Below are 23124 nucleotides of genomic sequence, written 5' to 3' on the forward strand. Positions count from 1 at the left end.
GCTTTGAATATAAATACATTTTAGTAGTGGCAGTAGATTATTGAAAGGCTTCCTGACTGATAAATTCGGTGCGCCAGTATTTGTGGACATCTGTTCCAGCCGAGCAGCTGTTTCCAGCAGCTGGACTGACGTTAACTACAGTGAACGACACAAGTTGCTTCTATAATGTAGGTAAGGTATGCATATTATATATAACAGTTAAAACCATTAACTCTGAAGTCTGCTGAGAAGAGATCAGCAAAAATCAAGGTTTTATATCTATTCAATAACACTACAGGTGAAGACCGCAGCCTGTCTGATAAATTAAAAATGGGTCAGACTATAATTGTTGGATGTGTCCAACAAATCTAGTCTGATCTAATTTATGTCCTCCAATGAAGCCTGTGAAGTTGTGCAGCTGTTTGATGTGTTTTGTTCTTTTGTCTTTCCCCTTTAATGAACAGCTGATAGTGAAGGTCAGACAGGAGAGACAGACAGGAGGGTTTAATACACAAAACAAATCACAAAGTGTGCACTTCGCAGACGTCTTGTAATTGCTAATTCTCAGGACTCCAGGGCTCCAGTATGACATGATGGTGTCTGTGCCTCTTTAAGTGGATACAATACAGTTTTCTGTCAGGTGTCATAACAAAAAATCTGTCTTCATTCTGTCCTTTTCTAACCAGTGTCAGGAGTCTGGCCTCACACTACTTTACATGAACTAAAAGATTTCAAGGAAGTCCACACAGTGACAAATTTAGATTTCAAGTGATCTATAAACAGCACTGGGATTCAACCACAGCTAGTGTCTTTACTCCTCTTTGACAGTAAACTCAATATATTAGGGTTATGGTCAAAACAATACACTTGAACATCATCTTTGCCTTTGGGAAACAGTAACTGACATTTTTTTAAACCATTTTCTGGAATTTCATAGACCAAACAACTGGTGGATTCATCCAGAGAATAATCATCATAATAATTAGCAATGGAAATAATCAGGACAGCCCTACTGATGAGCCAAAACATGATGACGGTTCACAGATTAGGCATTGTTCAATGCGGGAAAAATGAGCAGGAGAAGAGGCCTGAGCAGCTTTGACAATAGTAAACTACTACGTCAAACAACTGGGCTGGACTGCAAAGACTGTGTGGTGCTCCTGGTCAGCTGATCTGAAGTGGCAACTGAGAAACCCTACAAGAAGTGCTGCTAATGTCTTATATAGTCTCAATAGTCCCAAAAACCCTCTAGAGTCCATGCTTCAGGAGGTGGAGGTTGAGTTGCTGGTACACAAAAGGACCAGCAGCATATTTGGGCCATGTATAGCTATGTCCGTCTCAGCATTTGGGGCTTGTTTGGAGCAGCTTATGGGAACATTTAAGTTCTTCTAAGTATAAAACAGCACAGTTCTATTCAGTCTCTGCACATGCTTTCAAGTAGGAAGAAAAAGACAAGACATAGAAAAAGGTGAGGACTGGATGGAAGCAGAGTAGAGAATGCAAAGACTAAAAGAAACTAAGGATGCTTTAGGCTAAACCTTCAACAGTGACATCCCTAAACTTCTTCACTTGCAAGCCGCTGGCGAGCCCTAGCTGCTAGCTGAGCAGCTTGCTGCCAACACATCTGGAGAAGCAATGGGTGAACTTTATCGATAGCGACAGATTCTGTCTGTCTGCGCTGCAGGGGTGGGTGGGTATTGGGGGGGCAGATTCTCCACTTCTGTCCTCTGAGCCCAGTGGGAGTGCAGAGGGAATGTCGAGGTTCAAATTACCCCTTCCACCCTTGGGAGAAATTCCCGAGTGGGTACCAGTACATCTTCTCCCCCGGCCCTCCCCTGCTGCATCCTGCTACGAGTGGCCATCAGTCAGTCACAGCTCCTGCCCGTGTGTCTAATCGCCCACGCACACTGTCACAGTCACTTGCCCTTCCAGTTAAAACACAGACAGCCAAACAAAATCAATCTTTACTGAGTGTCCACGTCTAATAAGGCCCTGTTGTTTCTTATAGACTCTGACAACATGATCAGCTGCCACATCGCTTCACAAGGGAGTAAGAGCATCTCCCATATTTGGCACAGTAGGCTTGAAATTTAACACTTTTTCATCCCGCATTATACTTCATATTTGTTTCTTGTACTACTTGCCTGTCTCTCCGTCTTCCTCTCACGAACACACGCAGCACATCAACCCCAGCTAAAGACCACGGCAACTTTTCTGATGTCATCAGCAGCCTGAGAGTGAATCACTACGGGATTGTCATAGTCAGGACACGATTTGCATAATTTCCATTCTTGAATTTCAAACTCTTTGAACTTTACAAACATTTCTCTGCCAAACACACACACATACACACACACACTCACACCATGGCAATGTGCAAAAAATCTCATGCTGCAAATGGAGTCTGTGAAAGTTCCTGGAGGTGAAACTTTCTGCCAGCTCCTCGAAATAGACCCTTTTAGCACCCTATGGTCTATTGGACTGCTGGTCTGTCTGAACTCGCACAGAGAGTGGAGGGGCTATTGGCATTCACTTCCCTGTGGGGCTCTGAGTCAATACAAACCTCTTAAAACTCAGAAAACGCTGTGTGTCCCTGAGCATGAGTGCTTGTAAGTGTGTGTGTGGCATAGAGAGGGGAAGATGGAGAAGGCAGGGACGTCAAAATTCAACTGTCATTTTTTTCAATCTGAGTCAAAATGACGTCATCTGATTCGGACATGAAGTTGTAAATGCATTTAGGCGCGGACACACTGCTGCGTACTCGGCATCGGCGTGCTTGTGCATGTTCCGTGCTTTTGTGTGCCTGTATGTCTGTGCATGCGGTGCAGGTAATGATGGTGTGCTTAGGCAGAGTCCCACCCTTTCAGAGCCCAGCCTCTCGGTGCCATCCATCACAGTGTAGCTGCTAATGATACCAATACATACACCGGCACAGAGGGCCGCCAAATCCAGGGAGAGGTGTGAAGAAAGGGAAAAAAAAAAGGTGGTGGTGGTGGTGGTGGGGGGGGGGGGGGGGGGGGGGGGGGGGGCAGGAAGAAAGGAAGAGGAAGAGAGAGCTGGAGAGAAAAACAATAAGGAGGAAGGTAAAGGGCGGCAGTTTCAATTGAAAGACAAAGGCCGACCAGAATTTGACTATTATTATTCTAATGTATGTTAGGTTACATAAAGATCACTGTCATGCCAATAAAGCTAATTTGAATTTGCATTTGAGAGCAGAGGAGGAGGAGGTGGAGGAGGGAGACGGAGGGGGGGAGCTGGTAGAGAAGAGGCAACCAGCATGAAGAGGGAAGGAAATGTGCTGTCACAGGCTGAGGAGTGGAAGACTATCCGTGTGACTGGAATAGGCAATCTGATTCTCCCTATTCCTCCTCCTCTTCGCTCTCTCCCTCTTTCTTGAACACACACTAAAACATAAACACGCACAGTGCATACAACACTGCCAAGCACAGAAAAACTGAGGCTGACTGTGAGTGTGCCCTGTATGAGCTCCATTGCATCTATGTGGATTAATATTACAGCCACTGGATGCTCTTTGTGCAGGATGACCTCTCTGCTTCTCAGGAATAAGACATAAGGCTGCACTTGTGAAGACTGTGTTTTATGTTCAGTCACTTCTTTAAAGATCCTGTCTGTCTACGAGACAGAGATAAAATTTAAACACAAAGGAGAAATACTCGTATTTTAAGCTTTTATTTTTTCATTTTTATGGAAACACCAACAATTTTGCCAGTGTTAAACGGAACTTATGTTTTACTGATATCACGCGGTTAAACATGGAAGAACGTCTCCATTCATGAATGTCACGTTCAAATCCTGCAACAGCAGTTATTGAACAGAACAGAAAATGGTTTTAGAGGAAAAATCTATGTCGTTGTAGTGTTTTTAAAAAGAGAGGTAGTCGCTCAAGGATCCCTTTGCTTGCTAAAATTAAAATGCAAGAAAATCAACACCGTTATTAAAAAGGCATCTTAATACTGTAAATTTGGAAGAATTTTGAGAGATATTCAGTGTACTAATATTTATAACAGCAGATTTTGGTGTTAAGATGACCATTTAATGGTTTCTTTATCTGAGAAATATTGAGAAATTTGAGAAATATTTGAGAAATATTCAGTACCAATACTTATAACAGCAGATTTTGGTGGTAGATGTGGATCATATAATGGTTTCTTTATCTGCCTCACGAGCAAAGCCCTTGAGAGAAGACCTGCTCTCAAATGAAAAATGAAACTTTAGTGCCAAATCAGTGGCCCAAAACTGAATTAAACACCAATAGCAGCATAATTCAACGCAAAGGTTTTAATGTTGAGTTAAATTTTGATGGAAAATTAGCATTTTTTGATGGAAAATTTGTATTCCTTGATTCCAGACTACCTCCGGCTCATTGAGAATTCAGCTACATCAGTGAAGAAAGTGACTGTGACAGGAAAGGCTGGTGCACTTCTTTTTTTTTTCCTTCTCATCTTATTCCCAAGACGCAGCGTCCTCTTCACTTCCTGGAGCAAGATGAAGGCCAGCGGGGGTTTTAAATTAGCCTATCAGATGCCTCCACCGGCTGAAGGAGAATTCTGAATATGCTAATAGACAGGGGATTAAGATATGTAGCTGGGGGCCGCAACCACATCTGCACATTTATATGCACACACACCCACACACATACACACAGACATGAACCGGAACCTTTTCTTCTCTGATTACAGAGGACAACAATGATAATGGTAGATCTCAGGCACAAGAAGTGTTTTGGAGAATGTTGCAGTATCTTTGATGAGGAAACAGGTAATGATGAGGATTACTTCTTGAGTGGAAGGAGAAAGAAAAAAAGACGCCTGTGTGTGTGTGTGTGTGTGTGTGTGTGTGTGTGTGTGTGTGTGTGTGTGTGTGTGTGTGTGTGTGTGTGTGTGTGTGTGTGTGTGTGTGTGTGTGTATAATGATATTCAGAGAGCATACACTCACTAGATTACACAGGACTATCTGCTCCGGGCGCAAAACACAGGTGAGGAAATCCCTCCCCGTCTCCCTCCTCCCCCACCCTACTCTGTCCTCAATCTTTCCCTCAGCCCATACTCCCATCATTTCACAAACAGGTGCAGCTCCCCTAACGCCACCACTCACACCCCTCCTCCCCCACCCCCGATCTCCCCCATTCCTCGATCTTCTTTAACAACCTGCCCATGAAAAATATCATTCCCCCTCTTTCCTTTATCTCTTCCCCTCTGTGTTTCTCTCTCTGTCTGATTGCTCATCTTTCTTCATTGCTCTGCCTGCCTCTCTCCCAGGGCTTGCCATCTGTACAGTAACAGGTGCGCTGCGCATGTGACTGATGTGTTTGTTACCTGTAGCGCTGCCTGCAGCCGCATCGCGCGAGGAGAATAGCTGCTTCTACCTATCTGCTTTTCTGACCAGCTAGCTACCACTCTGCGGCTCCCCCTTTTTTTCCCACCACCACCACCTCGCCCTCCTCCTCTTACTGCGACTCCTTCAGATGGCGACAGGACGAGGAGAGGGGCAGGAGATGAGCGGTGTAATGAGTTGGGGAAGCAGCGGCAAGCTGTCATGTATTTGTATATGCGTTGATCTGAGCCTTTACCAGCCATGCCGCGGCAGTGTGTTCACTGTAGTAGAGTTGAGGTAATTAGTCCCACCAGTCTACGAGTGTGCGTGTACATACGAGCACATATGGGTGTGTGTTGTGCGCGTGTGATCCGCCGGCTCTTCTCATTAGTCTCACAGGTGAGTGATTAAATGCTGTGCAACACCTGGAAGTGTTCCTCCTTTCCGCCATCCCTCCCATTTCTGCTGTTGTCTTAATTTACAGCTACACCCAGAGAACCTCCCTGGCCCAGTCACAACACAGCCTTGCCTCACTTTAGGGCCCTTTTCAGAAAGGGAGGCTGGAACATTGCTGAGTCTATCTGTCTACTAAAGTAAGGGCAGAACTCTCATTACATACATGGTTGCAATGGCTCTATTCAAATGAATGTGCGGCCCAGCAGCTAGATTATGGTGTCAAAGTGACCTTGAGCACAACATTGAACCCCGGTCGCTCCCAGAGGTGACCTTGTATTTTAGCTGCATCTGTGTGTGTTGGTAGCTGTTAAGAAAGAACAAGTAGTAAAACCTCTGAACCCAAAAATTTGGAGGAAGCAGTGCTTTAATTCTTCTTGTAGGCTGCACCACGGATGCAATTTAAACTTAGTTTGCAGTGAAAGTTTTAATTAATGCCCACAATGAGCACTAGGGATGCTCGTCACAGTTCTCACAAGAGGGCTCTTTAATAAATGTTCTCATCAGCTCCATAATTTCTTAACTATTTTATACAGTCCAACAGTGCTCAAAAAGTTGTGACTCTGATTCAAGTCCTATTCACCCACATGTTATATATAAACCGTTTAGCTATTCACACTGTAAGCAGATGGCTTGGATGAAAGTTGCAGATATTTAGATTGTGGTTTCCAAAGCAACATATTCTCCTTTTAGGCCTTGCACTATAAAGGAGAAACAAATCAATTGCAGAGTGATCTGATGTAAGAAAAGTGTCTTCACAGCTTAAAATTGTTTAAGTTTTGCTTTATTAGTTCTGTACTGTCAAAGCGCAGTGTCTGCTAGTAGGGTGTGAATGTATTCGCTTACAGACAGATGTGGTGGAGACAGAAAACCACACAAAGTTGTGTTTTTTTTTTTTTTTTTTGCCTTTTTACCTTTATTATGTATGTGAGAGTGGAGAGACATGGATAGGAAATGTGGGCAGAAGAGTGACATGCAGTAAATGGCCATGGGCTGGATTTGAGCAAAAGACCGCTGTGTCGCGGACTATAGCCACAGTTTATGGGGCGCCCCCTCAGCCAGCTGAGCTATCTTGGTACAAACACACAGAAACACAAAGTTTTTAGACACAAATACTCTCTAAAATTTTGCCTTTGATCTATGACATCATGCCGTTGATGAGGGTCTCCACCTACAGGCAACCAAAGGCCAAGTGGAGGACTTTACAAAGATTCCAAAAATGGCCACTGTGCATCTGATCGACTTCAAACTTGACACTGAACTTTCTTTGGTTCTCTACAATACACCTGCCAAGTTTGAAGTGGGTCAGTTATACAGTTGTTGAGACGTGGAAAAGCAGACACACAAACACAGACATTCCATCTAGTTCTCCCATGTCCACATGGCTCTTTACAGAATAAACCACAGAAAGGGCCCAAAAATGACCAGCAGCCATCACAATGACTTCAAACTCCTAGCAAGCCACATGGGAAGTTTAAAGTAAATTTTGCATAGAGTTGACACATGGACCACAGACAGACAGGGACACCCACGCACAGATACCTTCATTTGTAAGTGAGATGTGAAAGTATTAAATTGAGTCATGCCGGTAACATTAAAGAAATGTTACAAGGCAAAACCAGGAAGATTAAAATAATGAATGTTTTGAAAAAGTGATTTTGAGGGTTTTCAAACATGAAACCAATGTAAAAATTTACATGATGGTGTCCAAAAGAGGATTCTAATGTTCAGGATGCACATTAACTGGGAAGAGTGGATGAAAGAGGCCGTGAGACGAAGGATCTGGAAGGAAGCCATTGGGGCATTGATGAGGTTGGGTGGTACTGAAGGATGGAAACTAGATGATATTGCCACTTCCACATCCAACATCCAGCCAGAGCACTTGGTAGCATATAATCAATTATACAGCTACGCTATAGTCACAGTAGGAGGCAGCGTGTTGAATAGAAAACCACAGAGGAAGAAACAGCGTCAACCAGTCAGGCAGGAAGACGGTCATATGGCCAGTTGTATTCGGCTGCTGTGATATTATTATTGCACGTGTGTCCCTGAGGGCTGAAATGTGATGGATGTAAGCAGCGCAGGTAATAAATTGCAGAGGTCAATCCACTCTGGGAAGAGGTCCACACTCATGGAAGGCCACCTGATAGACAATATGGGCTTCAAATATTCCCTTCAGCACACATTTCCATTCATTCCTCCAGCCTCCGTTTATCAGACAGGGGATCATTAAATTGTTCTCTCAAGAGAGCTCTGGTCCAAGGCAGAGTGTGGGGATCACAGTAAGAACTCATTTGAGGGGTGATTTACCGCAAAGGCCAAGGTAAGAGTCTGTTTTCTCCGGGCGAGTGCACAGTCTCCAGAGAGGGTGGAAGGAGAGGGAAAGGTGAGACAGTAGACTCATCACGCCTCTAAAACCCATTAGCCACCCACACAAACACATGAGGGCACATGCCAGGTGGCAAGGTGCAGGTGAGGGCTGGGTGAGGTGAGCCGGGCCGATCACATCAGCAAGCAGTATGACTAATAACACAGCAGAAGTCACTGAGGCACACGAGGCAATCACAACCATTTCTCACCTCACTTCTCCCCATCTCTCACTTCCCACTGCTCTTTTAATCCTGACTCTGTCGGCCACTCCTTCCCCCACTTCTTTCTGCCATCTCTAAGCAGTTTTTGACACTTCATTTTAAACATCTACTTCAATATTTCCTTCTTAGTTAACTTTTGATACAGTTTTTCCCCTATTTTACCCTTTTTTTTTTTTTTTTTACATCTTACCAGAGGGACTGAAGCTTGACTGACACTGTTTTTTGGAAACCACAATAATTTTAGGGAGTGGCAAATTCCTATACCAATACATCAATTTACACATAATAACGAAGTGCCTCACCACTTGATGAATCCTGAGTTGAAATCCATGGAGGCATTTCTGTAACGCCAAAGATGCTGATTGTATGATGCATGTCCTCTCTGAAATGACATTTTTGTCTCTCTCCCCAGTTATGTAAAGAACCGGTCTTGTTAGCTTGAAATAAGATGACTGTAGAATGGTGAGAATTCCACAGAATGACTTTGGTTTAACTCTGATGTCAGTGTTTGGCTACAACTTTCAAGAATCTTGCCTTTGATCCATTAGAAATTTCTCAAATCCAAGTATTGATGAAAATATGAGCAACTTAGGCTCCGTCCTCAGTCAGACAAAGAACACTAAAGACCACAAAAAGATCCCAAAAATGGCCAGTGCTCATTCAATCTACATCAAACTCAACATTGCAATTCATTGGTTCCTCATCAATACATCCATTAAGTTTGAAATGGATCAGATATATAGCTGTAGAGATATGAAAAGAACAGACAGAAATACAGCTAAATATATACATACAAGCTCTGCTACATGTGCTGCAGACAGTATTATATATTATGTTCTGTCAAAAATGATTAACATATCGCTGCATTTTGGGCAACATGTACTCTGATACAATACGTCTCTGATACACCATATACATCTCTGCCAACTGATGTATTTACAGCTGTAAGAGTGTGGCTGCTTTGTGACATGAAACCAGAATAAAACAGCCCCTCCACGCTCCATCTGCCAACTTACATTCATAACATCACATGAGAAAATTTAAGAAGGGAAGATTAAACGAATGAGGGTCTCTCCTCACTTTAAAATCTCTTCAGCAGTGCAGCTGTTATTACCAGCTGCTGCAGAAGACTGGAGCAATGTGAAGGTGCTAAGAGGAGGAAAGAAAAGAATCATGTGTGCTATTTTAAATCACACACACACACTAAATATGGTGGGCCAGTCATCCACGACACATTATCAAGCAGCCAAATATTTCTGTCAGCTCCAGCCACGGCTGTTATATGGGTGTGTGTGATTGAAACCATCAAATCAGTTCACAGTCATTTAATCTTGCAGCTTTTAGATCTTGCCTATTCCATTAATCCAGCTCTATACGCTCACATGCGCGCACACACACAAACACACATTCACTGTCAGCTTCAGCTCATGACTGAATGTGTGGTCTTTTAACACCCTCGTTCCCAAAGATTACTTATCCTCATCAGCCCTCAGACCGCTATGGATGGAGAGGAGCCGTTATCTGGACGGATATCAAGCTAATTGAAGGCTGCCTATCTTAATGCTCATATAAGGAATGTGTGGGAGTGGGTGCATGTGTGAGAGAGAGCGAGAAAGATCGAGAGAGGGTCAAGGCCTAAGGGTAAGGGAGCCATCAAACGCACCATTATACTGAAAAAAAAAAATCATTTACCCTTCGGTTATATGTCCTCTCCATCTTTTGACTGTGTGTGTGTGTGGCTGCACACACAAGTCCAGCAGTCCAGCAGAGTGTGTCAGTCTGGTTGATGCTCAGTGGAACTCGATCAAGGAGCACAAATGACCTGAGAGCAGGTGATTGAATCCTCCATTCGTCCTTAAAGAAGGTCTCTGACTAAGAGCTGGACTGCACACGCACGCACACACACACACACACACACAAACACACATCACACCACTGAATCCATTTTCATTGCTACTACTTCTCCACTTGATTTCTTATTAATCAATTCCTGCACCTGGTTTTTATGCTAAAGATACTATTTTGACTGACACTGCATCCATGAGTCCTTGTTTGATAAAATAGTTGATATTCACCATTTTTTACTGAGAGTCAAAACCCAAATGTGCAGTTCTGCACAGATTTAGGGCAACTTTTGAATTTGCTGATTTGATTTGCTGCTTTGACACACAAAAACTATACCTGTTCATATAAAACGACACTCCCAGCCCCAGTAGTTTACACCAGCTATTCTTTCACTATGTGATCAGTGTGAAATTGAATAGCCAAAGGACAAATTGCTGGAGAGTAAAACCAATAGCGAGCCAAGGAAACCCACTTATTTCTCGCAGCAGACCAGTAAATATTGAACTTGAATTGCACAGGTGGAGTGGAGGGAGGACGCTAATGGGGTGTCCAAGTTGCTCTGTTTCTGCTGGATAAGTGGGCAATTGTTTGTTAGCTGCCACAGGCTTAGCCATAAGAACTTGATAAGCCGATACAGTATCAAAGCAGCTCAGTGTGAGATTTGTTTTGGGGTCTTCTGCCCACTAGTTGCAAAAAAAAAAGTGGTTAATGTCGCATTAAGCTGCTTTTGGCTTTGGTAAATGAATAGCACAGCAGTATTTTCATTTCCTGTAAATGCTTGTCTAATAAATGCACGCTTACTAAAGCGCCACAGCTCAATCTAAAGCACAAAGCCATACTAACTGGCTCTGGGCTGATCTGAGCTGAAAATTCCCAGCAGTTAAGTAAAGACAGCTTCATTTTATTCCCTAATGTGTAGTTATGCGTCTGTGGGTCAAATCCTCTTACATGTCCGCCTGTGAACAACATTTATAAAGGGAGAAAATGCTAATTCTGGCACTGAAAAGGATGTATGTTAGATCGTTAAAAATGTGCTGATTGTGTGAGTACAAGGGCATTAACTGCATAATAGTAATAATATATTTTATTTGTAGAATACTTCATGAAGTACTCAAAGACACTTTATACTTCAAGGTAAATTAAGCATTACTGGGAAATTCAAAGATACATAAAGAGTGTATCCAGTCCAAAGTCAAGTCATTCCTTAAGTAACAGCGAACATAATGCAGCAGCTGGTTGAGGTATTGTAAATGGAATAAGTGCCTGCATGTAAAAAATGTGGCATATATGGACTCTACACTAAATCCTGATGATCTTCATCTATGGAAAAACATACATAGAATTGGGTGGAAAAAATAAGTACTGGATACTGTTGGCTTTTCTGACAAGTTTCAACAAGAAAGCATTTAATCCTAATCCTCGTGATTTCATAACTTCTTTCTGTATTTTTTTTTATTTTATTTCTATATTTTTTGAAATTAACAGTCTTGGAGACTACTCTTAGAGGAGAGAGGACAATTAGTCATTTTAAATTTACACTATTTGCAGGTGATTTTCCTTACAGTGGAATTACTTAATTCAAATTATCTTTTTAATTTCTTTGCATCCACAACCTTTTCTGAAGGCCGTAGTGAGCTTTTTACATCTTGACCACACACTTCAACAGCAACAATGAACATTTTCTCTGTGTCTCTTTTTTTTCTATGAAAATCATTAAACTTACCACAGAATGTCATTTGTTTGAATACACCATCTTTATCTGTAGACACAGTTTCAAAAAGAATGAAGTGATTGCTTGTCCAAATATGCCAGAAAGCCAACAATTACTTGGTTTTTCACAACTGTACATAAAGTTTATCGTAGTGTGTCACTCTTTCTATTTGGATTAGCGGTCAAACTGTAGAAATGTTGACTGAGGGGCAAAAAAAACTCAATTAGCACCACTTGCTTATAGTGTAGTGATGACGGCAAGTGTGATATCTAACAAAAGTAATAGATTCCTACTTTATCAAGCTTTGCTTTCCTTTGGCAATGCAAACCAGATTAAGTTCAGAGCACTTTTCCAGTGGAAATGGCTTACATTCACTCTGTAAACCTCCAAAATTTGGTACAATCAATAGCATCCTCGTGATGTGAAAACACAAAGTAGCCACACTACGGGTCTCATGTTGCACAACCACATCGACTACAAATATGACAGACTGCAATCAATCTCCTCCCCTCATCTCTCTAAATGCATGTTGCTGAGACACACCTACAGTGTGTGTGTGTGCGCACGCTCTGGGAAAGGGAAGAGTAACCAGGTCCAAGTGTGTGTGCCGTTTCATGTGTGGGTTGACGACGACTCCGTGTGGAGAATAAACGGCCAAGGTTGAGCACTGAAATGGCCCCTCAGAGCTCCAGGAAGCTTCAGTTATTACTCACCTCAGCCTCAACCTTCTCTGAGCTTGTCTTCATTTTATGATTCAGTTAATTTCCTTCTCATACACAAACACTTTGTCTGCAGAGGCATAAAAAAATTGCACGATTTTAATTGGTTTTGTTATGAAATAGCATTTATGATGCTACCTGAAAAAGGTTGTGTTAAAGATCAGTTACAGATGGAAAACAGTGAGCAAAGATATGAAAAACACTAACTGATGCCTCAGAGGTTTTTCACAGCTGCATTAAAGGGCCACTGTGTGGGATCAATTAGCAGAAATGGATTACAGTAATTATGATTATGATTTTAGTGGTGTATAATCACCTGTAACGGAGAATGGTTGCGTTTTTCTTAGCTTAGAATAATCATGGAGAGTGGGTTGTCTTTGACAGAACCTGCCATGTTGCGCCACCATCTTTTGACATGACCCAAAATGGATAAACTAAAAACTCTAAAGTAGGCCTTTGGTGTTCTCCTTAATGCTTGGAAAGTGGGAAGTATAAGAAGAGAACCCTAACCCTAACCCTAATCCTAGCTGCCACTAAGTTCAAAACACTGGTCTTTTAATGCTGCTTTAAAAATGAAACCCTTTCAAATGATTTTTATGTTTCTACCTTCATTGAAGATTAACGTGGTTTATGTCTTGAGTGGATTTTATGATCCGAGAAACCAAATACAACTCACAAAAGTGCTGTTGTGACACTTAAGTGCTGAGCTCTGTGGACTCAAGACCACAAGTTGGTAAAAGTGTGACAAGCTGCAAGTGTGTCATGGCTGAGTGTATGTCCGTGTGACAGTGTACTTCAGAGAGTGTGAACTCTGCAGGAGCATCTGGGAATCCACCCACTAATCTGAGCCCAGCGAGAGCTATTCGAGACGGGCACCAGGTGCTCCAGGGAGGCAGCTTGTCATGTGGTTCCGGCCCAGAAACAACTCCTCTGTCCTGGACACAGATGCCAGATACTCTCCCTCCCTGGTTCATCTGCATGAACAGATGTCTAGCACACAAGGCAACTCCACCGCTGCCTATGAGGGATTTAATTAGGTTACCAGCACCTTATCCTTCAAAATACGACGGGGTCAGACAGGCTGTATCACTTCCACATGACTGCTGCTGCTCTGGTCCTGCTACAAGTAAACACACTGTAGGTACAGGAGATGGCAGCCAGTGATAGATATTGAATTGTGGCTAATCTTTGCAAACAGAGAGAGTGAGGGGAGCGACAAAGGGGAAGATCATGGGACAGTTAAAAATTCCTTAGTGAGCAGCAACAAAAAAGCACAGATGGAGAGAAATCATGAGAGAGATGGAGAGGAAGAAAGAAGGGGGGAGGGAGAAATACAAAGAGGAAATCCTCGGAGGAAAACATCTTTCCATTCCTGTCTTTGTCTGTTTCTTTTCTCTAACTTTGTTGCAGTCTCACAGTGAGTGTGGAAGTCAGTGGAGCTCTTCCACAGGGAGGAGCAGCAAGCAACCCCCCCAGCAAAAAACGAGAGCCCACTCCCGTTCTCCCACCATACCATTAATGCATTCATTATCTATTGTATTCATTGAATAAAATTTGTTTTTTTTGCTGAGAAGCTGAGAAGGGGGCATCTCAGCTCCTTTGTACAAGGCTATATGAAAGCCAAAGAACGCAAATTAAAATGTAATTTGTGAAGCTTTCTTTGTCGCTTTCTCTCCAGCATCTGAAATGTCACACGGAGCATGTAATGCTGCTGGGGTCTGCTGAGGCATGACACAGGCCACCGTACATCACTGGTGTCTATGTGTGAGTGTGTGTGGGGTTTGAGGGAGGAGGGTGGTCAGGGATCTTGACTTCTGGGGAAATTAGAATGTAAGGCGCTGAATTAATTGAAGTGTTAATGTGCTGTGACTCCAGCGTGGCTCATGCTTCTGCTGCATATGTGTGTGTGTGTGTGTGTGTGTGTGTGTGTGTGTGTCTTTACCTCCTGAAAATGCCTCTTCTAAAGTGCTTTTGTTTGCTGTGAAAACTCATTAACAAAGTGAACACCTTTGTGATTTCGCCCCAAAGTGCCACTCACTGGAAAAAGAGAGAGAAAAGAAAAAGAGGGCCGATGTGTACAGCAGGTCTGGGGGAGGAAATGGATTAAATGTGATAATGATGATGCGAATTACGACTGCTGATGTGAATGTGAGCAGAAAAGAAAGAAAAGGGGGGAGCTCAAGAGTTTCAGTTCCATAATCAACATCTTATCTGAAACAAGAGGATCCCCGAAGCAATGCTACGGGCAGAGAGTGACAGAAGGAGAGGGAGGGAAAGAGAAAGAGACAGGGGAAGGGAGGGAGGTATAGGAATGCTGAGAAAAGCAGCGACTGGAAGAACAAGGCAAGGAAGGAGAATCAAAGACAGACTGAGAAAAGACAGAAGGGACACAGTAACGACGAAGATGCAGAGCAGTGATAAAGTACAATAAAGTAAAGGGTAGGAAAGATGTGAATGAAATACAAGAAAAGCAATTATTATGGTTATTCAGTCACTTTCACTTGCACACTAAAGAGCAGTGTTGGGCAGTTATGATAATTGATTTGAAAAATTAGACTTCATATATTGTTGTCAACTTTTCCTATATCTATTCTATGCTCTAAAATGTCCCAACACTTTATTTCTTTGCACAATTATGCAATTCCAGCTCAGTAAACAGTATACATTACGCAAGTGACACTTCTCGCGAATAATTGAGGAAAAATGTGCCTGTCTGTTCTTCGCATATCTAAAAAAACATTCATCTAATCTGCTTCAAACTTAGTGGGAGTATCGTTGGGGGACTGGGGGTGTGTAGTGTCCAGTTTGAAGCAGATCAGATGAAGGGTGGATGTTTTTTAGGGTCTTTTTGAGGTCCTCCGCTTTGCCGTTGGCTGCCTGAGGGTGGAGCTCCTGTTGCTAGGCAGCAACATCAAAAACAAAAAGTGTGATATTATACATTCAAGGTGAGAATCAAGGAGGAAACTATGTTTGCAAACTTTTTGCATGCATTCTGTCTTAGGGTTGGACAGCTGGGCACATGAATCAGATATCCACGATTAGCTGGCTCCATCAGCAGTTGGTTTGTGGGGCAAATTTTGAGGTCATTTTTGCTAATTTAGTCTGTCTCCTTTAGATTCAACAAACACAACTGAAAGTGTGTATTAATAGAAATGGCAGTTCAAGAAAGTAAGAAAAGTAAGTTTGCAGCTCATTGTCTCAGTCGCTGTATATTTCATGCTGATAAGAGGTGGTTAAGTTACTGATATCAGCCATTAAGTGTACAGACAGGCCCACATTTTAGAATTGTTGTGTAAATGTTGTGTGCCATGTTTGCTATCACAGAAAAATTATTTAAGGCTTACTTCATGTAACATTACAACAGTGTCTCTCTGCTTCTCCTCATCATGACAGAGTTGGTCTGGAAAGTGAAGCTAGAGTACAGATACAAACCAGAGGAAGAAGAACCTGTAAATGTACCTAAACTGGTAACCTGACATGTTTATAAATACGTTTTTAAAGAATTTGGTCTCTGACACTGACAATGTATTACAGAAAGCTAGACTAATATTAATTGAAGTTACTTTGTATGTGTCAGTTTTGGACTAATTTGAGCAGAGAGCTGTTTATGATAGCAACCTTTGTGAACTATGGATCGGTTCTGTTCTGCGGGGAAAAGCCAAAAACAATAGAAGAGTGTCAGCGAGGAGATGCTGTTCACAGATGTGTCTTTTTTCAATGGGCTTGTGAGACACAGAGAGAGCAGGACATGGATTTGCAATGAAATACATTTTTTTCCCCACTTTAAATTCTAAGAAAAAAAAAAAATCAATATGTGGCTGTCATTGTTGATACTGTGGTGGGCTGCCACAAATAAATCAAAGTACGGGAAACACTGATTAGTCCCCTCTGCAAATATATTTAACTGATGGTGACCAGCTGGAAAATTGTGACATATTGTCCAGCCTGAGTGTATCTGCACCACATCTGTCTGAAAATGTCACATTCAACCACTGACAACAATCTAACAATCAAATGTGGGGAGTCTACTGACCGGAGGAAATGTAATGTCAAATGAAGTCATTCAGATGAGGAGTGATCTCATTTTTTGGGGCTTTAGTCACCTATAGTTGGAGCCTGAGACCTCTTTGATTAGGCAACAAAAGGAAAGGCAATTATATGATATATTATTCTATCACATTCTGATAGGAGCCCCACTGACACTGGATGAAATAATACAAATCAAAAGCCATAACTCCACACAGGATTCTATTCATGTACTTATCCCATTTCCGAGTCACAGTCTAAAGCTGGGAAGTCGAGCTGTAAAAAGTAGAGCATGCCAAACCCACGCAGTCTTTTCGTGGTCAAATATAAGGGCAAGGAAAATGTGTGCGGGAGCTGCTGTTGTGTCTGCACATGCTAATCCCAGCGGTGCGGCCAGATTGCTAGTGTTTTAAGAAGATTATAGATTATAGACTGCAGAGGCAGATTAGCTGGCAGCTTGATCTGAACCTCTGGATGGACTGCCTTGCTCCCTCACAGCCTCTCTGCGGGAGCGTGCACGCATGTAATGGGCTTTCGTTTGCCTGTTTGAATTCAAGAGGTAATCACGATTGGTGGTAATGATAGTTTTGTGCGCATACAGCGTCTTAAGGCTTAGAAATGTGCGCCTGTCTGTGCGAGTATTGATTTGTCGGGCACAAACGCACTTTCCATTTCCCTCACAGTAAATAAATGGCAAGAAATAGGGTACATATATACACACTTAGTCCCAGCGGGTTGTAAAGATATTCCCGATGCCAATTATATCCGAGAGAATGTCACACATGCACACACACACGCTCACACGAGGAGTAGATCAATGGGAAGGGCAGCCAGCCAAGAGCCAGTCAATTCTCCCCTTTTCCTCTCTGTAGTGGAACCCCTACTGGAAAAAAAACACCCATCTTTAACATGTTACAACCTGTTTAAAATACTGCAAAAGAGCGAGTATAAAATTCACTGGGAATCTTTTTTGCCTTTCTATTGCTGCTGAAATGTGCAAAAATTCTACCTTTGAGAGTGACATACATTAAAGAAGGACATGAGGAAGTTACAGGTAAGTGCTTTTGCATTATGTTGGGCTCAGAGAAGTTCAATCATGAGTCAGAGCTGTGCTGGGGCACCTCAAGTCCACTGGATTTAACTTATAGAGGACAGCAGGTGGAAAGGCGGCGCATAAAAGGCAGCAGTGAAAAGTGAAATTCAAAGAGCAGTTTATCTTAAAATGGAAAAATGTATTTGCAGTCATATGTGCATTTGGAATGAACCACGAAAGCAGTTCAGCGGGGGGTTTGAATGTCACAAAAAAGTAGAAGGTGAGCTAATGGAAGTGTCCATTGGGGGAAAAATGATGTAAAAAAGGAAAAAGATGCTGGACTCCAAATTTCTTTGGCGTTGCCAAGGTAGATACAACATTTGCATGAAATAAGATGTTCCCTTTCGATTTCCAGGTCAATCATGAAAAAAATTAAAGCAACAGGACTTTGGGAAATGTTACTTATCTTCAAACACAAGTTTAATTCCTCTGCAGCCGCTTGCTCATTGTTTCCAGCACAGCTAATTTAAAGAAATGCCACAGAGACACAGCCACCGTCATGTCAGGCAGGTAACTTGAATAGGCTGTCAATTAATCGTCGCGTTCAATTGTGTCCATAGCAACAAGTGTCACTGGGGTGCCTTTGCAAAACAAGCAGCTATGCGAATGATAAGGTTAAAGTCGAACTATGTGGTGCCATCTTGACCTGACCAATTTAGGCTATGTATTTACTTTCTGGCTGTCACAGGGCTTCGAGACAAAGATTTGTTGCATGTTGGCTAATTAAAAATTCAGTATGTTATTCTTTGACCCCCACTGAAAACTTGTCTCAAGGGAAATTAACTTGTACATGAATTAACACTGACTCATCGTCCAGACCATGTCAGGTTTCCAGTGAATCAGGTTTGTACAAAGGCCTCAACTATTCATAGCCTTTATTCTGAAGGCAGCAGTGCATTTGAGCCAAACTTTACAGAGTTAAAAGAAGACCTTGAGCCTGATGTAATACTTCACAGGTGGTGCTTTATTTTGGAACAGCTAGTCATTTTATGCAGACATTTACATAGTGTTGGCGGAGAACGATTCCATGCGCAAAAAGGAGGCTTTCCAGATATCAGAGGTTCACACATGTCTTTGACTGAGATACGAAATCACAGTTACAAGTCTGCTTTTTTTTTTCTTTTTTTTTTGCAAAGGCTGTGAAAAGCTTCAGGAACCCCGAACAGTAAGCTCCAGCTTTCAAAGACCTCTTTATGTCAAGACTACATAACCTATAAAACAGCTCTTTTCTGTGTAAGATTTAGGCCCACATTCATTCAGGAGCATTGTCTACCGTTATACAGTACACACACAGAAAACCTACAATACCGCAATGAAAAAACATAAATTGCAAGAGGCAGGCCCGGGTTGCCAGGTTGTGAAAAGTGACAAAGAGCAGGGGGGAAAAAAAAGAAGAAAAAAGAAGGGAGGCTGTAGACAGAGCAGACGGAGATGAAGACTGAAAGAGAGAGAAAGAGAGCCTTCAACAGTGTTTTCTTTGAGAGTTTCCACACAATACTCTGTGGGTTTCTATGACAACCTGGAGTCACCAGCTGGGCCCATACAGGCAGAAGTAAGAGGCCTGTTTTTGCAGAAGTGGTGAAAGTTTTCACATTCAACCTAAATTTAAGAAAAATGATTACACTATTCAGATAATAATGAAATGATCCTGTATCTAAACTTCTATGTGTACAGCTACAAGTAGATGCAAAATGTAAATAAAGTCATTAGCAATAGTTGCATCTACTGTAAAAGAAGCATTTAAAAGTTGTGATTAGATTTGAGGGCACTTTTTGGGGTCATAGTGTAAAAGGTGGAGATTAAACATATTTCATGATGTTGATTTGGGTGTTTCCATTTGGTATGCTCGACAAAGTAGATACTGACTATTGCAAAGTGTGTCTCAGAATAAAACAGCAGGTTCATCTGCACCTGGATTGCCTGTGATTGACACAAGACCTAACAAACAGGACAAATACATTGCAGGAAAGGTCACATTTCAAGATGCACAAGTATTCATATCCATACAATCCAGCTCCATTTGTCTGCTCATCCACCAGCGACACACATAAAGCTGATGCAGGTTGTGTGCCAGAGTGAGAGAGAGAGTGGAGAGTGAGGGTCTGCAGAGCGCCACAGCTTCATGCGGCTTTTAGCTGCAGCAGGAGCCTGGACCCCCCTCTTTAAAGCAAACTGACCGCGACCGACCATTAAGCTCTCATTCCCTCTCTTGTCGCTCTTTCTCTCCATCAAACCTCCTAAACCCAGTCAATGAGAGGCAGCTGCAGCCCACAGACCATTGACTGCATTCCTGCACTAACTCCATCAACATAACCTCCACTATACCTCGTCTCACTTCATTTCACTCCGCTCCCATTGTGCGTAAAAGTGTGGACGGAGCCCCACACATCAGGAGCACCGGGCGGGAATCAAGAAAACGGGAATAAACTCCGTGCGTAAAGTTTTTACGCATTCTCGTTTCCAAATTACGCACATTAATTTAAGTGCAGCTGTATTCAAATTCGGTATAAGGTTCCCATAAAGTCACAAAGAGACTCTTTTTTAAAATCACATTTCCTGACGTTGTGGAGCAGGTGAGCACGCACCAGGCGAGTAAAGCTTAAGTGCATGTTTCTGATGGTTAAAGGAATGAAAACTTGCGATCACTTGATAGTAATAATTCGGTGCAATCTGGTGCTGAGTCGCGCAACTTCACACTCCAAATGCAGCATTCAAACCGCTGTCTTTCCTCCCGCCTAACAGCACCCCCCAAACAGCCCCTCACCACTATTTCAGTGAAGAGGGTCACTCCACTCCCCCCTCAACAACCAGCAAACACACACACACATGCGAGCGCACTAAAATCCCGATGCACCAGCAGCAGCAGCAGCAGCAATAGATAATTCATCGCACAGACAGCAGCGCTGCAAACTGAATCCACAGGCTTGTTAAATGCATGAACTGATCTGAAAAGTGCACACTTTTTTGGACCTCCGGCGCAGGACCCGGGACGAGATCCGCCACTTTCTTTCTGCGCCACCTCCGGGCTCAGGCTCCGTTCGCATTGGCGTACTTACCTTTGCACTACAGCGAAAACCAGCACAGTTAGTTCCCATTTTGAGAAAAGGATTTAGAATCCATTCATTCCCGTGTATCTCCTCCTTGGTTTATTCAGACATCCACAGTGGGTTTCAGAAGGGAGAGTAATCCAGTTTTCCATCCCGGGGAGAGCGTTTGCAAGCTTCGTTACATCTTTTTTTTTCTCCACAATCCTTACAAAAAACTATGCCAGGCTTCTTTCAGCGCTTTTTTTCCCCTCCTCGGTCCTCTGCCCCCCTCTTCTTCTTTCCTCTCCCTCTCTCTCTCTGAGGTTGCCTGGTTACCTCTTTTCTGTAGGCTGATTCAGACCGCCGGCCGGCAGCCAATCACAGGGCTGGATTCGTCTTAACCCCTCCACTGCTGAGCTGTCCTGATTTCCAGCTTTCAAGGAGTGAAGGCTGAGAGAGAGAGAAGTGGAGGGGGGGGGGGGGGGGTAGAGTGGGAGTGATGGTGGAGGATTTATATATGTATATTACAGAACTATAATGAGCTAGTGAAAGATGAAAGGAGAAGGAGGCTGAGGAAGAAGAGCTGATTGGTGGATTTAGAATTAAAAGTTGAGGAGGAAATGTTGTGATTGGTGAAGCTGCACCAGTGTTTGGACACACAGCAGTAGTTTGTAGGCTGAAGATGAGTGCCCTGTCCAAATTTCACAGTCATCACACACCCACTACTGTCTTTTTTTTTTTTTTACACATACGTAGTAATGCTGAGACAATAACACATTCACAGAATCACGAATGCAGCAGCAGCCAGTCATACCGCAGCCTTCACTCAGTCATTCAGCAAAGACTATTGATCGGTCAACCACCCACAGTTAAGTCGTGCAGCGTAAACGGTATGTGAGTCATGGACCGTGGAGTTGAACCTTCGTGCTTCAGGAGTGGGAGCGCACTTAAAGTTTTCTGAACTTTAAAGAAAAGAAAGAAAAAGACCCTAAAGACAGAAAAAAACTGCTTCTTTACTTTTGCTTGTTAATTAGTTTAAGATTGACACAAGAAAATGTTAAAATATAAGACTGATGCAACTGCGCTGAATCCGTTGAATCATAATATTTTGCAGTTTCATGACTTTCCTCCATTCTCCCCTGAGCCTTCATCTCGCGCTGCCTGTCCCCCTTTAATCCCCCTCCTCTCTGTTCATTTCTCTACCCCTGCACCTCCTCTTCTGCCTTTTCTCCTCCACTCTCTGGCCCTCATATCACTCCCCCACCCCTCTCCAAATGTGTTGTTGCTGCTTGTGGAGAGTTTAGGAGGCTCAGCATGGACACAATTCCTCAGATCACTGCAAAGAATGGAAGAAACATGACACTCTTTCACCCAAAAACCTCTTCTGGCACATTCAGACCCACATAGGGGTTTGGTTTAATAGTTGGTGGAGACACAGGGGTGGAGTGGAATATGCAAGGAAGAAATTGTCACATATGTTGCAAAAAAAACGAACATTTGATGACTGAATTTGTTATCAGATGGGATAAAACTACTGAACAATATACAGTGTAAATGTCTGAGTCCACTAGTGAAGACAGATTGGAGAATATTTCCAAATTTGTGTCGTACTGACTGAATTCGCAAGGCATCTCATTTTACATATATTTTCATATATAATAAAAGCATTTATTGGAAGTTTCAACACATTATGTAGTAGCCACAAAAATCATGCGATAATGCTGTGTAGTTTTCTCATGGACACCTCGGAAACCTTGAGTCTAGCCATCATTTGTCACAGATTTTTCGCCTCCACGTCCACCTGGTGCCATGTTTCCTACTATCAGTACGCTACTTCTGTTGAGAGTAGATTAAATCCATCCAAGTGTCATTTAATGTGGCTTTAATGGAAAGCAAAACGCTCAGAGAAATGTGACTTTCTGCACGAATGCCTCAATACAGCCAGTGTCACAAATTCAAAATAAAAAGTGAAGAAATAACAACCTATTGGATCTAGAGCATGTACAAGCATCTGTACAAATTTACAGATGCTTGTCCTGCCTGTAACATCCTGCATGAGTTGGCTCCTCTTCCTCTTAGTGCTTGTGTAAAGCAGAAAGCAAATGACACTAGGTCTATCGCAAGAGGAAACTGTCAGTAAAGCACCTATGAGCAGGACTGCATGTAGAGAATCTGCTTCAACAGAGACAGCATATAACTGTGACATGTATTTATTGTAGATTGACTTCAAATCCTGGCTGAAACATCACGCTATAAAGTTTTGCAGCGTTGTCTTGGACATTTGGATCTTGTTGTATGTGCCAAAATATGCACAAAAAACTTAAGTAATGCAGAGAACTGCTTCTTT

General features: G+C 42.6%; 1 protein-coding gene across 7 annotated transcripts in view; it reads right to left on the minus strand.

The window, feature by feature from the left end:
- dab1a (DAB adaptor protein 1a) overlaps positions 1–23124 on the minus strand; it is a 234734-nt gene that overhangs the window by 66589 nt on the left and 145021 nt on the right. For 4 of the 7 annotated variants that reach the window (XM_022192688.2, XM_022192687.2, XM_022192686.2 and 1 more), the window contains exon 1: positions 20808–21110. The exons of the other annotated variants lie outside the window; for them this stretch is intronic. The gene's annotated coding sequence lies outside the window, so the exon portion shown is untranslated. Of the gene's footprint in view, positions 1–20807; positions 21111–23124 lie in introns of those variants that run through there. 7 annotated transcript variants of the gene reach the window in all.

This window comes from Acanthochromis polyacanthus, chromosome 4 (assembly GCF_021347895.1).
Source record: "Acanthochromis polyacanthus isolate Apoly-LR-REF ecotype Palm Island chromosome 4, KAUST_Apoly_ChrSc, whole genome shotgun sequence".
Classification (NCBI taxonomy): domain Eukaryota; kingdom Metazoa; phylum Chordata; class Actinopteri; family Pomacentridae; genus Acanthochromis; species Acanthochromis polyacanthus.